Raw genomic sequence first — 18,147 nt, 5'->3', positions numbered from 1 at the left:
GAGAGATGTTTGCGTAATCCCCGCGGTCTGCCGTGGCGCGCATTCCAATTGGTTCCGTGCTGCGGCAAGTGCACACCACGCCGCGTACACACTGATGGGGGGCATGCTCATGGGTGTACACACTGTTGGGTGTACACACTGATGGGTGTACACACTGTTGGGTGTACACACTGATGGGTGTACATGCTGATGGGTGTACATGCTCATGGGTGTACATGCTGATGGGTGTACATGCTCATGGGTGTACATGCTGATGGGTGTACATGCTGATGGGTGTACACGCTGATGGGTGTACATGCTCATGGGTGTACACACTGTTGGGTGTACGTGCTGATGGGTGTACGTGCTGATGGGTGTACGTGCTGATGGGTGTACATGCTGATGGGTGTACACGCTGATGGGTGTACGTGCTGATGGGTGTACACACTCATGGGTGTACATGCTGATGGTTGTACGTGCTGATGGGTGTACACGCTGATGCGTGTACACGCTACACGCTGATGGGTGTACACACTCATGGGTGTACATGATGATGGGTGTACACGCTGTTGGGTGTACGTGCTGATAGGTGTACACGCTGCTGGGTGTACGTGCTGATGGGTGTACACGCTGATGGGTGTACGTGCTGATGGGTGTACACGCTGATGGGTGTACGTGCTGATGGGTGTACACGCTGTTGTGTGTACGTGCTGATGGGTGTACACGCTGATGGGTGTACGTGCTGATGGGTGTACGTGCTGATGGGTGTACGTGCTGATGGGTGTACGTGCTGATGAGTGTACACGCTGATGGGTGTACGTGCTGATGGGTGTACACGCTCCTGGGTGTACACGCTGATAGGTGTACACGCTGATGGGTGTACGTGCTGATGGGTGTACACACTGATGGGTGTACACGCTGATGGGTGTACGTGCTGATGGGTGTACACGCTGATGGGTGTACGTGCTGATGGGTGTACACGCTGATGGGTGTACACGCTGATGGGTGTACACGCTGATGGGTGTGCACATTGTTGGCTGTACACGCTGATGGGTGTACACGCTGATGGGTGTAGACGCTGATGGCTGTACACGCTGATGGGTGTACATGCTGATGGGTAGAACCGGTGGGCACGCCTCCACAGCCTCTTCTAGCTAACAGCACTTGGCTCTAAGAGTATGTTGAGGCAATACGGGACACCTTTGTGTTTGTCATTGGATGTGCGAAGGCGCAGAAGGCTTGAGAGCTGGAAGGGTATAGCCTCCCCCCTCAGCCCGCTGATGAATACTTGCAGTCCAATTAAAAAAAACGAAGTTGTTACACCCTTTAACGCTGTTTTGTCATTGGGCTCTGCGGTGGCGAGATGTTGACTACCTCGCCTCGTGTACAGGATGGTCGTGGGTTCGATCCCAACCCTGACGATGCCTGCTGCTGTATATTTGGAGTTCGCGTTGTCTCTCGGTTTTCGTGGGCCGTGGGGCCTGCGATAGAATCCGGTGAAGCGGTGTCCTCCCGAGTCCACGAGGCTTCCCTCTCGGGGATACCGGAACAGCAGACGAGATGTCCCATGGGCTCTTCAAAGCACACGGAAATGCCACCGTCCGTAAGAGGCATTTCTATAAACTGAAAATAAACGACTTGCTTTGTTTTTTTAGCGGGTAAGGCCTACCTCGCCTGGTATACAGGAGGTCGTGGGTTCTCTCCCGACCCTGACACCTGCTGTATATTCGGAGTTTGCGTGTCTCTCTCTCATCATCATCATCACGGTGGCTAGGAGATCTTGACTACCTCGCCTGGTATACAGGAGGTCGTGAGTTCGATCCCGACCCTGACGCCTGCTGTATATTTGGATTTTGCGTGTCTCTCTCTCATCATCATCATCACGGTGGCTAGGAGATCTTGACTACCTCGCCAGGTATACAGGAGGTCGTGAGTTCGATCCCGACCCTGACGCCTGCAGTATATTTGGAGTTTGCGTGTCTCTCTCTCATCATCATCATCATCACGGTGGCTAGGGGATGTTAACTACCTCGCTTGGTATACAAGAGGTCGTGAGTTCGATCCCGACCCTGACACCTGCTGTATATTTGGAGTTTGCGTGTCTCTTCTCTCATAATCATCATCACGGTGGCTAGGAGATGTTAACTACCTCGCCTGGTATACAGGAGGTCGTGGGTTCGATCCCGACCCTGACGCCTGCTGCTGTATATTTGGAGTTTGCGTGTCTCTCTCATCATCATCATCATCACGGTGGCTATGAGATGTCAACTACCTCGCCTGGTATACAGGAAGTCGTGGGTTCGATCCCGACCCTGACGCCTGCTGTATATTTGGAGTTTGCGTGTCTCTCTCTCTCCCCGTGGTCGCATGGTTTTTTCTCCGGGTCCTCCGATTTTCCCCCTCCACATTTAGAGTAATTTGGCAACTGCTTTAAATGTCCACGTGATGATAAGCCACTTCGTTGAGCCATCATTTGTGATAGCCAGGTAGCTTCTGAATAACAACTACATAGCTCATTAGTGGACCCTCACCTAGTAACCCCCCCCCCCCCCACCGCTCCGCCTGGCCTGCCAGGGACTACGTGAGTGTCCGTTCATCAGGGACCACGTGAGTGGCCCGTTCACCAGGGCTCACGTGAGTGGCCCGTTCACCAGGACTCACGTGAGTGTCCGTTCACCAGGGACCACGTGAGTGGCCCGCTCACCAGGGTTCACGTGAGTGGCCCGTTCACCAGGGACCACGTGATTGGCCCGTTCACCAGGACTCACGTTAGTGTCCATTCACCAGGGACCACGTGAGTGTCCCGTTCACCAGGGACCACGTGAGTGGCCCGTTTACCAGGGACCACGTGAGTGTCCGTTCACCAGGGACCACGTGATTGGCCCGTTTACCAGGACTCACGTTAGTGTCCATTCACCAGGGACCACGTGAGTGTCCCGTTCACCAGGGACCACGTGATTGACCTGTTCACCAGGACTCACGTTAGTGTCCGTTCACCAGGGACCACGTGAGTGTCCGTTCACAAGGGCTCACGTGAGTGTCCATTCACCAGGGACCACGTGATTGGCCCGTTCACCAGGGCTCATGTTAGTGGTCCGTTCACCAGGGACCACGTGAGTGGCCCGTTCACCAGGGCCCACGTGAGTGTCCCGTTCACCAGGGACCACGTGAGTGGCCCGTTCACCAGGGCCCACGTGAGTATCCCGTTCACCAGAGACCACGTGAGTGTCCGTTCACCAGGGCCCACGTGACTGGCCCGTTCACCTGGGACCACGTGAGTGTCCGTTGACCAGGGACCATGTGATTAGCCCGTTCACCAGGGCTCAAGTTAGTGTCCGTTCACCAGGGACCACGTGAGTGTCCGTTCACCAGGGCTCACGTGAGTGTCCGTTCACCAGGGCCCACGTGAGTGTCCGTTCACCAGGGACCACGTGAGTGTCCGTTCACCAGGGCTCACGTGAGTGTCCGTTCACCAGGGACCACGTGATTGGCCCGTTCATCAGGGCTCACGTTAGTGGCCCGTTCACCAGGGGCCACGTGAGTGGCCCGTTCACCAGGGCCCACGTGAGTGGCCCGTTCACCAGGGCCCACGTGAGTGTCCGTTCACCAGGGCTCACGTGAGTGTCCATTCATCAGGGCTCACGTGAGTGTCCGTTCACCAGGGATCATGTGAGTGTCCGTTCACCAGGGACCCCGTGAGTGCCCGTTCACCAGGGCCCACGTGAGTGTCCGTTCACCTGGGCCCACGTGAGTGTCCGTTCACAAAGGCCCACGTGAGTGGCCGTTCACCAGGGACCACGTGAGTGGCCGTTAACCAGGGACCACGTGAGTGTCCGTTCACCAGGGCCCACGTGAGTGTCCGTTCACCAGGGCCCACGTGAGTGTCCGTTCACCAGGGCCCACGTGAGTGTCCGTCCACCAGGGACCACGTGAGTGCCCGTTCACCAGGGCCCACGTGAGTGTCCGTTCACCAGGGCTCACGTGGGTGCCCGTTCACCAGGGACCACGTGAGTGCCCGTTCACCAGGGCCCACGTGAGTGGTCCGTTCACCAGGGCCCACGTGAGTGCCCGTTCACCAGGGTCCTTTGCTCAGACCGCTTCACTTTCGTTATCATTCGCCCCGGCCAATAGCGTCCCAGCCTCTTGATTGGTCGGCTGTGTACATGCGTACGTTGGAGTTATTTCGCCCCGTTCGTCGCCAACTGTGCTATTGGAGGTTGTGGAGGAAAGGACAATAAACTAAACGCAAAAAGTAGGTCTAAAGAAATGAGTTTTCAATATAGAATGGTGGTGTAGTGTAAACTGTATCGTAGTGTGTGTAGTGTAGTGTATAGCGTAGTGTGAGTGTAGCGTATCGTTTAGTATGTTTGGTGAACTTCTTTCGCACCGTACGTAGCCAACCGCGCTAATCGGAGGTGCAGGGGAAGGATAACAAACTAAGCTATTCTAATTTGAAGCTTTCGTGACTGCTGGGATTCATATTCTTGGTTCTTTCGGTAAAGTCACGTAGAAGGGAAACAATAAAATAATAAAAATATATTAAACAATAAAATTCTCACGACGTTTCGACTGCAACACAAGCAATCATCATCAGGTGTGAAAACCACGGCAAGATTTTTTTTTTTAAAAAGTGGCGGTTATATTTAACGTTAGCACCACGGAGAGCGATTTTACAGTTAAACATTTTCTTGCTGTGGTTTTCACACCTGATGATGATTGCTTGTGTTGCAGTCGGAACGTCGTGAGAATTGTATTGGTTTATATATTTTTTTTATTTTATTGTTTCCCTTCTACGTGACTTTACCGAAAGAACCACGAATATAAGCTATTCTAATTAAATCAGTTTGTCAATCGAGATGATGATGATTTAAAAGTGCAAAGCTCCCAGTGTTTTCCCAATATCGGAAAGAAGAGCGTTCCAGACGGCCGCAGAAGCGCACCCGAAAGTGCCGCACGGTGCGGTGACCACCGTCTATGTTCGATGGCTGAGCCAAAAGCCGCCGAGAGCACGTGCCGAAATAAAAACCACGGAAAGACGAAAAAAAACACAAAGAAATCATCGTTAATGCGGAGATGACGGCGGGCCGATGTCTCTGTACAAGAAGTGTCGGGGGGGGGGGGGGGGGGTCCACCGAGTGGGCCTTTGTGTCGTAAGTTCCACGGAGACTACCCCAGACGAATAAATGAAGTACGTGGTGACGGAAAGGACGATCCTGAGAAGCCGCCTCGGCCGTGGTGAATCGCTATAATTGTTCGAATGACAGCGCAAAATAGGAGGTTTGTTAAGATGTTCAAATGCCGAAAAGGTGACCTCTTGCAAATAATCAAGTACTGCATTAAGCGCACGTACTTGTGGTGAACATGCAAACAAACATGCTCTGATCATATACGCATTCATATTCTTGGTTCTTTCGGTAAAGTCACGTAGAAGGGATACAGTGAAATAATATTATTTTAAATTATTATTTTAATCCCTGCAGTCACGAAAGCTTTAAATCAAAATATATATGCATTGTCTTTGAAACTGATTGGCCTTCTTCATGGCCCAGCCTCACCGGTGTCAGACCAGAGAACAACGCCAAAATGCGAACAGTACAAAACAATGCACGCCCATAATATAGAAATGTGTCGTTAAATCCGCCACCACCCGACGCAGTTAATTAATAAGGTTTGTCCCGTAAAGCAAAAACGAGCCAATTCGTTACTAGTACGGCACACCGGTGTGTTGGAGAGTAAACCCACTACAACATTTACAATTAGAATACTGTGACATGTCGCCAACAATTACAACAACAACAACCAGCATCATCATCAGGCGACAGCCAGATTTGTCTATAAATCCTGCTGTTTCACTCTGATACAATCCACGTATCAGAGCATGTATAGCTCGTGGTGAACAGCTATATGATGGGAGACGGGGTTTTTTTGCCACTATAAAAAGGTCCCTTGATATAGCATTCCCAACGCTGAATAATTACACCAGCAAATTACTCAATTGGGATCATCACCGCAGCAGCAGCAGCAGAAAACATCGCCCACCCACCTGCTGTGAACGAGATTCAGCAAGTCCCTCCTCCTGAACCCTAAGCCTCGTGACCCCGCAAAGAGGCCTTTCTGGGCAAAACAAGCGCAACGATGATCATGACAATCGCCGTCACCGTCACCGCCACCGTCATCATCTCCAGAGGTTCCGCAGCTCTGTGGGCCACATCCGTTCCTCCGTGGAGATGTGGCGTCAAAAGCGTCATTCGCAGCCCTGGCCAGCGGCCACGGCTGTGGGCTGTGGTCGTGGCTTGCGATGCCTGCGGTCGTGGTTGCTGTTGTATTCTGGCCTCTTGCGGGCAATGACGCTCGCCGTGGTGCGGGGGTTACCGCGTGCCGGGGCGACCGCCGCTGTGCCGGCGACCGCGTGGCACGGTGAGCGAGGGACCGGCTGCTTTGGAGACGCTCGCGGTAAGGTTGATCATCTGCCTGCCGACAGGTGATCATCGCCTGCCGACAGGTGATCATCGCCTGCCGACAGGTGATCATCGCCTGCCGACAGGTGATCATCGCCTGCCGACAGGTGATCATCGCCTGCCGACAGGTGATCATCGCCTGCCGACAGGTGATCATCGCCTGCCGACAGGTGATCATCGCCTGCCGACAGGTGATCATCGCCTGCCGGCAGGTGATCATCGCCTGCCGACAGGTGATCATCGCCTGCCGACAGGTGATCATCACCTACCGACAGGTGATCATCACCTGCCGACAGGTGATCATGCATGTATATTGAAGTCTTTTTTCGCACGGTACGTAGCCAACCATACTTGTCGGAGGTGCGGGACGCGGTGGGGGGGGGGGGAGACACAACAAATTAAACACAACAACAAGCAGTGGTAAACAAATGAGTTTGCAATCTCGATGTTCTTAAAAGACAGGTGGTGATCACCTCTCGACAGATGCGCCTCAGCCCCAGCGTGAAACCGCCCCGGTGGCCAACAATAACGGGGCCTTTGCCCCGTATCGTAACTGCTCACCCCGAGCTAGAAATGGCCCTGATGGTGGCATTGTCTTTGTGCTGTTCGCCTTTGGGCGTTCTCTGGTCTGACGCTGTTTGAGGCCAGGCTCTAAAGAAAGCTGTTTCTGGTGTGGACCAATCACACTTGTGTTGCGATCGAAACGTCGTCGTTTTTTGTTATTTTTTTTGTTTTTTTCTTTGAACCTATCTACGTGACTTTACCAAATGACCCAAAGAATATGAATTCCTGCAGCTTTAAGTCAAGTTTTGGACCAATCAGTTTCAAGGACAATGCATCATGTCTTATCGGAGCATGTTTTTGCGTGCATGTTCACCACAAGTACCGTGTGTGGTTAATGCAGACTTGATTCCTTGCAAAAAAAGTTTATGTTTGGTGTTTAAGCATCTTAACGCCTCCTTTTTTATTGCCACAAAGGGTAAAACCTCTTTTTTATATTTAGACACTGGCAAGAAAGGTCCCATATTAATAACTTTGTGCAAGAAGAGCATGCAAGCGTTGTCCTCACATCTACCCCTCTATTTAAGGAACCAAACAGGAGGATTCCTCCACAAATCTGTCTGTTGCCTGATGAAGCTAGTTGTAATTGCTGGCGAGATGTCGCGCTCAGATTGTAAACGCTGTGGCGTTGCTCTCCGACACACAGCCGATGTGCTGTACTAGTATAATAACGACTTGGATTCACTTGTCTTGAGATTACTTATTTTATTAAGGAGCCACGTGCTCACACTCGAGCAGGCGGAGACCCCCACTGCAACAGCCCCGAGTCTCCCGCGCATCTCCCTTATCTATGGTCTGATGCCACGCCCCCATTCCCGAACCTTCTTGCTGGTTCTAGACCGCTCGCTCTACCAGCAGACTCTCCCGTCCTCTTCCGTCACCTGGCCACGCTCATATTCTCGATCATTCCCGCAGCCACCAGTCCACTCATACTGTAAGCTGACTCCCCTGTCATTACCTCCCGTGGCCGCTAGTTCATTCGCACTGCAAGCTGACTCCCCTGGCATTACCTCTCGTGGCCACTAGTCCATTCGCACTGCAGGCTGACTCCCCTATCATTGCCTCCCGTGGCCACTAGTCCATTCGCACTGCAAGCTGACTTCGCTGTCATTACCTCTCGTGGCCACTAGTCCATTCGCACTGCAAGCGGACTCCCCTGTCATTACCTTTCGTGGCCACTAGTCCATTCGCACTGCAAGCTGACTCCCCTGTCACTACCTCCCACGGCCGCTAGTCCATTCGCACTGCAAGCTGACTCCCCTGTCATTATCTTCCGTGGCCACTGGTCCACTCACACCGTGGGTTGACTCTACTGTCATTACACTTGTGACAAATTGGCAACGTTCTCTTAACGTGACACACCTTAATAATTGACTGTGTCGGGTGGTGGCGGGTTTAATGACACATTTATATATTTACGCGATTTGGCCCAAAAAAAACCTGCATTATGAACGGGGCTGTTGTTCTATTGACTGTGTATCGGACGATGATTGGAGTCAAAGCCGTCAAAACGTGCTGACGGAGAGGGGCGGGGGGTGGCAGTTCACCCGTGCATGCAGCCATGCTCGCGAAGCAAAAGCTACATTTATGTTGAAACAATAATACAACATACACAGGGTGCTTCAAAAAATACGTGTCACTCTTATATGGGACTATCATTTTAAATGAAAAAAAAGAACGGCTAATACATTGTAACATGATAACAAATGGAATGTCGATGGCTTCATAAAGTCAAAAAGAGTCTCCACTCAAATTTCGATTAAAAGCTTTCGTGACTGCAAGGATTCATCTTCTTTGGTTCTTTCGGTAAAGTCACGTAGAATGAGAATAAAATAATAAAATAAAACAATAAAATTCTCACGACGTTTCGGCCACAACACAAGTGGCCTTCTTCAGGGGTAGCTCTGTCGTCCCGACAGGTTTGTTCCTTTCACCTGAACAAGGCCACTTGTGTTGTGGCCGAAACGTCTTGGGAATGTTATTGTTTTATTTTATTATTTTATTCTCATTCTACGCGACTTTACCGAAAGAACCAAAGAAGGAGTCTTCACGTGTCCGTCATCGTTGTCAACGCATGGCCTGGAATCTTCTCCAGGTGGTCTGCAGAGCCCGGAGGCAGCATCACATGTCACGTGGTGTTGTTGCAAATTCTCAGAAGCGTGTCTGGCGAATCGGAATGCAGCGGGGGCTCGGGGTGCCGTCGCTCCACGCAGAGCCCCTGCGGTGAGGGTGGCTTACGCGCCGTGAACCACGCGCGACCCCAGTTCGATCCCCGGCCGTGGCTGAGATCCAGCGACGCACCGCGTTTCTCAGAGCAGGGCCTGCCCTCTAACCCCCCCCCCGCCGCCGCCGGCTTGGCCAATCCGCACTTAACCAACGCGGTGAAGTCTGATAACAATAACAAACATGGAACATAATCCGTGACTAAACTAAACGTTTTTTTTTTTTACCAGATAAGGCCCACTGAGCAATGTGGCTCTTCTTCATGGTCGCTCAACGAAGTGGCTCATCATCGCGTGGACATTTATAGAAGCCAAATACTCTGAACACAATTTGATTGTAAATGGGGGAGGGGGAAAAAACCTGAGGATCCGGAGAAAAATCCACGCTTCCACGGGGAGAGTGAAGTAAAAACTTCAAATATACAGCAGGCGTCAGGCTCGGGATAGAACCCACGACCTCTTATATATCAGGCGAGGTAGTTAACATCTCGCGACCGTGGCAACCCACGGTAGCTGGCTGAACTTGGCTGTAATTTCTTAATTCACGTTATGCAAAGGCTGTGGGTTCTCTACCTATGTAAGTTGAACTTCTATCGCACCGGATGGAGCGAACCGCGCTAATCTGAGGTGCGGGGGAAGGACAACAAACTAAACACAAAAAGCAGTTCTAAAGAAAGGAGTTTTCAATCTAGGTGATTTAAAAGTGCGTAGCTCCAGTGGCTTCCTAATATAGGAAGGGAAGAGCGTTCCAGACGGCCGCAGAAGCGCATCTGAAAGCGCCGCGCGATGATGCGGTGACCACCGCCTTTGTTCGACGGCTGAGCTAAAATCCGCTGCGAGGATGACTGCCGGATTTGTCGTGATGATGGTTTATGCTCCTTAACGAGATCAGCCAAGGTTTTGTGTTTCATTTGTGGCGAGCAATTTGTGCGTAACGAGCGTGACCGTATAAAGTATTCGTAAGGAAAAAAACAAAAGTTACGCTCAAAATCTCGCCGTCTCATCGCACACGTTTGCGTCATTTGTCCGGTTCCCCTCCGACTAATGCAGGCATTTCGTTATTTTTATTTTATTTTAAGTAAACTTGTACGAAACTTGCAAATCACAATAAATAAAGTGCAAAAGTACCATCGACGATCGGTCGCTGCTGTGGAGTTGGGAGGCAGTCGCCCTCCAACAACAACGGAGGGCAGAGGAGCGACGCTCACAACAACGAGCGGAGCGCCGGGCGGCTAAAACGCGGCAAGTTGGCACAGAAGGGGGTACGCAAGCTGGTGGTGCATCTACCGATCATCTCAGTCAGCCAACGCAGGGCACCTTGCTCGATCTGTTTAGTGACCTCCTACCAGCAGCGAGCCTTCGACACTTCACGTGGCTTAAAGGTGCACCTAGCCTGGCGCAAGCGTCGTGGTGACTGTCACCGCCACTCAGTGATGAACGGCGGTTGTTGCTGTTGGGCGTGACCTTGTGTGGAGCTGTGGCACAGCGGTTAGCGCACTGCGCTACGAACCCGGTGACCAGAGTTCAATTGCCGCTGACGGCCAACACCGGTGACGATTATCTCAACCGGTCCTGGGCCTCCCCCTAGGTCAACTCAGCCTCAAATGAGTACCCCAGTGCGGTGTGTAGTAAACATCGCCACTGGAGAGACAAAGGCGACCAGGCGTGGTGCTGGACACCCACCCCCCTCGTGTGCCGCGCGAGCAGCACTTGCCCCAACAGTCGGTAAAGGCTACATGGGACACCTTTGTCCTTGTATCGTGCCCGCACTCCTTGCGTCACCTCCACGGCGCTCTCTGTCAAACAAAATGCCACGTGACTGACGAACGGTTCCTGCTGATCGTTCTCCCGACACCTTCATAGGTGGATAACGACACGGGGGATCTTGTCCGTGGTGTGGGGGGGGGGGCTCAGTTTTCAGCAGTGGGGGAGGGGGGCAGGGGGGGGCAGGGGGGGGTGGCGGTCCCCTGGCGGTGACCGGGGGGGAGTTTCGTGGTCACGAGAGATGAGGAGGGTGGCTTTTGCGTGGCGAGCCTCGGGACGCGATGTTCAGGGTGTTCAGGGTGAACACGCGATGTTCAGGGTGTTCAGGGTGTTCAGGGTGAACACGCGTGCCCCCAACGCGCTTGACAACGAGGAGCCGCTTGCGCTATGGGGGAGCGGACGCTGCTTTGAACCGGTCCGAGCGTTCGGTTCTTGGTTCAGGCGTTTGGTTCAAATATTTGGTTCGAGCGTTTGGTTCTTGGCGCATATAGCGTATGGTTCGAAGGTTCGGTTCGAGCGTTCGGTTCTCGGTTCCACGTTCAACTTGAACGCCGTCGTTGGTGCCGCGTGCGTTCGTTCCTCCGCCCGTTCCTCTGCCCCGCCCAGTGCCACTCCAAGCGCGCCTCTCCGTTCCACACTCTCGTCGCACGCGGTTTCACTTTGTTTTCATTCTCGGCCTTTTGCTCTGTTGACGCTCTAGAGAGCCCCACCACCACCACCACCTACCACCTACCACCTACCACCCACCCAGCGCTTCAGAGGGTATATTGGCCGACTCTTCCGCGCTTGCCTGCCTCGCGTATTGCAGGGAAGGTGGCGAGAAGCCACGACTTTACCCCACCACGCGCGACCGGCTGATTCGTTCTGGCCGTGGAACTCGCGCGCAACGTGAACGGACGCGTTGGTGGGGCTGTGCGTCATTAGCGGCTCGTCGTCGACGTTTTCGTTGCGCGTTTGGGGACTCTGCCCTCCGGATGATGTCAAAATCACAATTTTTTTTGCTGACATTCTGGGACACGTCGTTTAAAAAAAAAATTAAACCGATCCCTGCTGTGACCGAGTATTTTTTTTACGGAATGCGTTCGGAGGCCAGAAGCCAGCGTCTCTCCGTTTGCAGAACGTCTCAAAGTTTAAAACCCCGAAGGGAGCAAAAATAAATCAAATTCATTGTTGCTAAGCCTCGATCAGGCTCGACTGTTTTGTCTCGTCCACAACTGTGCTCACCCACTCACTCACCCATCCACCCACCCACTCACTCACCCACTCACTCACCCATCCACCCACCCACCCACTCACCCACTCACTCACCCACCCACCCGCTCACCTACTCACTCACCCACCCACCCACCCGCTCACCCAGAAAATATCCGCTGCTTGTGACGCGGATATTTTCTGGGCTTGCCCACGTGAATGTGAAATGTAGTCGTTGCTCTGCATCTACATCAGTCGTACGACACGAAGAAATCACAAGTTTACTAAAAACAAACACTGCCTTTATTTTACAAGGTAAGGCCCACTGAGCTACGCTGATCTTCAGAAGCGACCTGGCCATCATCACCGCAACCACCACCACCGCCGCCACCCGGCCTGTGACCGTGAGAGCCAGACAGAGGAACCTAGGATCACATTCGATGCAACCGGAGCGGCTGACGTCCCCCAGAGTGAGACTCGTTTACAGCGATCGGATGCGCCGTGAATTCTGATTTCTGCACCGTGCTGGGGTAGCCTTCCCAGACACCGCTTTTGCTTTCACAGCACCGGCGTGCGTGTCGAGTGTGGAGCCTAAAACGCAATATCCAACATCAACCACAACAACAAAACCACGGCCTAATGATCCGCGAGTATGAAAATCGATTTCTGGATTCAGCAAGGAGCGTGAACGGTGTGACAAATTAATCACCGGAGCGAATTAAAATTTGCCTGCGCGCAAACTGGACGCGTTTTGTGCGCTCACATATCCCGCGGCTCGCAAATTGAGATGTTACCCTGCCGAGACTCTTTCCTCGAACCGGCATGACTCGGGCTAATTTAAAAAAACAACAACAACAGCTACAGCAGCTATCACCTACCGGTGGGTGTCTTCATCAGACTTGCCGTGCCCAGTGGTAAGCCGTACAAAGGATCGCGGAAGGAGCAGCTGAACAAGCCGGGCACAATCGCACCACCGGCCGTGTGATGGAAGGGGTAGGGGGGGGGTAGAGAGAGAGAGAGAGAAGGGGTAAGAAGGAGGATAGCAGAGCGTGAAATCTTTCATCTAAAAAAGGGGGGGGGGGTTACATAAAGCAAAGCATTGAAAAAAAACCGAAATGATGAACGAAGCAAAGTGCCGACTACACCGAGCATCTTCTTGTTTCCTCTGATCGTAAAAAAATAAAAAGGAAACCTCCCTTGGCAGTATCAAAACGCAAGAAATAGGTTTTTATCCTTTCTGGCCATAAAACAGAAGGCGTTAAAGATGTTAAAACACCAAACTGAAACCTTTTGCAAGGAAATGTGACTGCGTTCACCACATATATACTTGTGGTGAACGTGCAAACAAAAAAACATTATCTGCTAGTATGTGAGTATGCATTGCCTTTGAAACTGATTGGTCCACACCAGAGACAGCTTTCTTTAGAGCCTGGTCTCACTCACAGTGTTAGACCAGAGGACAACGCCAAAAGGCGGACATTTTGAGACTTCCTTTGCCAGTAGCAAGATATAGTAATAGGTTTTTACCCTTTTATCTGGCACCAAAACTGACACCTTTATGCAAGAGATCATGTTTGCAATAACCACAACACAAGCAGTCAAAATGCAAACAAAAAGAGACAACTCTGATAATATATTCTTGGTTCTTTCGGTAAAGTCACGTAGAAGGGAAACAATAAAATAATACAAAAATATAAAACAAAAAAAATTCTCACGACATTTTGACTGCAACACAAGCAATCATCATCAGGTGTGAAAACCACAGCAAGAAAAAATTGAAAAAAGTGGCGGTTTTTTAACGTTAGCACCACGGAGAGCGATTTGACAGTTTGTTCAGATGGACGAGTCCATCTATGTTCGGAAAAGAGGAGGGGGGAGACGAAAATAATGGATGCGGTCTGAAAACCACCGTAAGTGTGAACTATCATCTGCGAACAGGACAAAGACAATGCCACTAGCAGGACATTGAAAGCTCGCGGTGGGCAGCTACATCATGGGACCTCCTTTGCCAGCATCAAAATAATAAGAATAGGTTTTACCCTTTCTGGCAATAAATAAAACAGCTCCGTTAAAATGCTAAAACACCAAACTGAAACCTTTTGCAAGTGATCATGTCTGCATTAAGCACGTAATCTTGTGGTGAACATGTACGTAGCCACACTGTGACAACAGGAGGTACAGGGGAAGGATAACAAACTGAACACAAAGAGCAGTTCGAAAGAAACGAGTTTTCAATGTAGACGATGTCAAAGTGCGCAGGTCTAGTGGCTTCTTAATATCGGAAGGAAGAGCGTTCCAGACGGCCGCATCAACATCACCACCACCATCAACGTCAACATTCCCCACTTCCTCATCATGCAGATACCTCCTCGACATCACCACCACCAGCACCAACAACATCATCACCACCATCACCACGATCATGTCTGTGTGCTGAACTTCTTTCGCACCGTACGTAGCCAACCGTACTAATCGGAAGCGCAAGGGGAGGACAAACTAAACACAGAAAAGCAGCTCTGAAGAAATCCCTTTCAATCTAGAGGATTTAAAAGTGCACAGCTCCAGTGGCTTCCTAGTATTGGTAAAAGCGAGAGCGTTCCAGACGGCCGCAGAAGCGCATCTGAAAGCGCCGCGGGCGACGATTCGGTGACCACCGCCTTCGCTCGACGGCTCGGCCAAACGTCGCTGCCGCAGCGAGGCTGACCTGGAGCACGCCTGATGGTGGTCTATGCTTCTTGTTGAGAAGATCAGCGAGGTACCGTGGTTCATTCGTGGCAAGCGCCTTGTGTGCGTAACGAGCGCGAAACCTTATAACCAGCGCTGCGCGTAATTCGTACGGCAAACCGGAAGCCAAAGCAGCTCGGCGAGCACGGGACGGACCACGCGGTGTCGGATGTTCATCCGTAAATTTGCCGAATTAAACGATGCCGATACGTGAAAAGCGAAGTAACCACGCACGGGCAGAAGCGCGCGTGACGAGCCCGTGCCAGTCGAAAATTCGCCCCAAGCGAATTTTCGCCCCAAGCGAATTTTCGACCCATTGGTGTGTGTGTGTGAAAAGAATAGGTTTTACCCTTTCTGTCAACAATACAGGAGGTGTTTAAGATGTTCGGACACCAAATGTAAGGAATCATGTCTGCATTGACCGCACACGATACCTGTCGTGAACATGCAAACAAAAACATTGTTCTGATAATTAGAATGTACGGGCATTGTCTTTGAAACGGATTGGTCCACGCCAGAGACAGCAGAATTGTTTAGGGGCCTCGTCTCACCACCAGCAGCGTCACACCAGAGGACGACGCCAAAAGGCGAACAGATTGTTCTGTGTACGCACGAGTGGTGAGTAGTGAGTGGTGAGTGTGAGTGGTGAGTGCGAGTGGTGAGTGGTGAGTGTGAGTGGTGAGTAGTGAGTGGTGAGTAGTGAGTGGTGAGCGTGAGTGGTGAGTGGTGAGCGATGAGTGGTGAGTGGTGAGTGTGAGTAGTGAGTGGTGAGTGTGAGTGGTGAGTGTGAGTGCGAGTGGTGAGTGTGAGTGGTGAGTGTGTGTGGTGAGTGTGAGTGGTGAGTGCGAGTGGTGAGTGTGTGTGGTGAGTGGTGAGTGTGAGTGGTGAGTGCGAGTGGTGAGTGGTGAGTGCGAGTGGTGAGTAGTGAGTGGTGAGTGCGAGTGGTGAGTAGTGAGTGGTGAATGCGAGTGGTGAGTGTGAGTGGTGAGTACGAGTGGTGAGTATGTGTGGTGAGTGCGAGTGGTGAGTAGTGAGTGGTGAGTAGTGAGTGGTGAGTGTGAGTAGTGAGTGGTGAGTGTGAGTGGTGAGTAGTGAGTGGTGAGTGTGAGTAGTGAGTGTGAGTGGTGAGTGTGAGTAGTGAGTGGTGAGTGTGAGTGGTGAGTAGTGAGTGGTGAGTGCGAGTAGTGAGTGTGAGTGGTGAGTAGTGAGTGGTGAGTGTGAGTAGTGAGTATTCGCACGCATCGGAGTTGAACCGGAAGCACGCGTATGAAACCCGCGCGTGCGTGCGAAGGGGCAACGCTCTATCCCACGCACAAGGGACCGGTGGGGATCAGTCCGCACGTTGTTGCTGTACCGCCTCTCTCCTTGATGGTGGTGGTGGTGGTGGGGTGAGTGGCGAGAGTTACCGCTCACCCTCGAAAACGCACGGGGAGGGATTTGGGAGTTTCGCACCATCTGCGCGAGATCCATCAACCCTAGATGCTGCTGCTGCTGCTGCTGCATCCACGGGATGCCGTAATTCCCCAAATCTTACCAAATCTCATCGGCATAAAAAAAGACGGCGCCCTTAGTTTGTTGGCAGTGAAGCCACAGGCCGTGGCTTTTCTCGAGCATCGAGCACAAAAAAAAAACCACAAATCCGCATGCGGAGTGAGTCTCGTACACGTGTGAATATTAATCTACGCTGATGTCCTGATCGAGTACACACCTTGAGGCGATGGTATATGCACAGCGCAGGGGAGGATTAGGGGCCGTCCATAAATGACGTCACGCACCTGGGGGGGGGGGGTGGGGGCGGTCAGACATTTGTGACAATGTGTGACGAAGAAGGGAGGGGTGGGTTGAGAAATGTGACGTCACATCAAAATGCGCAACTTTAAATGAATATAGAATTGTATAACAATTATATATTTATTGTTATAACGACACTAATTGTGTCGTTATAACAATTCTATATTTATAACAACACTAATTGTGTTATAACAACACTCCTACAACATCAGAGTGCAGCGCCACGTTAAACACGCACTACAATGACAATAGTTTAAAGCGATTTGAAGCATGTTTTATTTTCAAAATGGAAATAATTTTTTTTTTGGGGGGGGGGGGTGGTGGGGGGCAAAGCTTTGTGACGTCATATTTGAGGGGGGGGGGGGTTCTGACTTTTTGTGATGCCGCGTGACGAGGGGGAGGGATGTCAAAAATCGTCCAAAATCGCGTGACGTCATTTATGGACGGCTCCTTATGAGGTTTCCGGCTGCTTGGTAGTCTGCGTGAGAGTCAGCCGCGAGGGCTGAGCGATGTTGGACTCTCACTGACGTTCATCGTGGCGAACGAAACGGGTCAAAGTCGGAGCGTCACTTCCTGCGACAACAACAACAACAACAAATAAAACACGAGGCCATCGATGCTCGGACGCTTGCGGTCTCGCGGCTGCGCGAGCCTCTTGTTTGAAGCTCCACGTTCCCATGGCGGGGACGAGTCGATCCGCAGGACAAGCGCCCGTCGACTGCCCCAACATAAGCGGTCTGATTGTATCGACCCAGGATTGATGATGGGCCGTGTCAACCCCCACCTTTCCCCGTCCCTCCCGCCTCCCCCGACTCTGACCAGGATTCTAAGTCGTCACTTTGCGACCGCCAGCAGATCCACTCCACGGCTGTGAGCCTACGCGGTCGAAATTAACAAGAAGAGGAGGAGGAGGAATTAGAAGAGGAAAAAGAAGAGGAAGAGGAGGAAGAAGAGGAGGAAGAGGGAGATAAAGAAAAGGAAGAGAAAGAAGAACAGGAAGAAGACGACGAAGAAGAAGAAGGAAACGAAAGAAAGAGGAAGAAGAAGCTGAAGAAGAAGAGGAAGATGAAGAAGAGGAAAAAGAAGACGAGGAAGAAGAGGAAGAAGAGGAGGAGGAAGAAGAAGAGGAAGAAGAGGAAGAAGAGGAGGAAGAAGAACAGGAAGACTAAAGAAGAAGTAAAATAACGGAAGTGAGATATTTTCCCATTCAGCCAAAAACCGCGAAGTGCCTCCAACTCCTACCCCGGAGCCACTCCACCGGCGGCAGGGAGAGACAGAGACACGGGGCACGGCAACGCCGGTCCGCTCGTTCCGTCATCAGCGCGCCATCGATTAACGTCTCGGTCGCAATCGCGGACCCATCAGCCGACGGCATCGTGGAAGAGGCGTCCACGGCTGCCCTCCCATCCGCCGCGTGCTAAGCGCTGCCCTGAGGCTCGGCGTGAACGCCGGCGGGG

General features: G+C 51.8%; 1 protein-coding gene and 1 long non-coding RNA gene across 2 annotated transcripts in view; one reads left to right on the top strand and one right to left on the bottom strand.

Moving 5' to 3' along the window:
* LOC116955077 (uncharacterized) overlaps positions 1-18,147 on the top strand; it is a 153,629-nt gene that overhangs the window by 27,944 nt on the left and 107,538 nt on the right. The window lies entirely within an intron of this gene.
* Positions 12,403-16,655, bottom strand: LOC142905730 (uncharacterized). Its single transcript, XR_012929750.1, has 3 exons — positions 16,608-16,655; positions 13,054-13,238; positions 12,403-12,571 (listed from the first exon to the last, which is right to left on the bottom strand). It is a non-coding gene; the product is annotated as an uncharacterized LOC142905730 (long non-coding RNA).

Source organism: Petromyzon marinus, chromosome 58 (assembly GCF_048934315.1).
Source record: "Petromyzon marinus isolate PM22_M1 ecotype Great Lakes invasive population chromosome 58, UKy_Petmar_22M1.pri1.0, whole genome shotgun sequence".
In the NCBI taxonomy this organism is placed as follows: Eukaryota; Metazoa; Chordata; class Hyperoartia; order Petromyzontiformes; family Petromyzontidae; genus Petromyzon; species Petromyzon marinus.
This window is presented reverse-complemented; position numbering and strand designations above follow the sequence as displayed.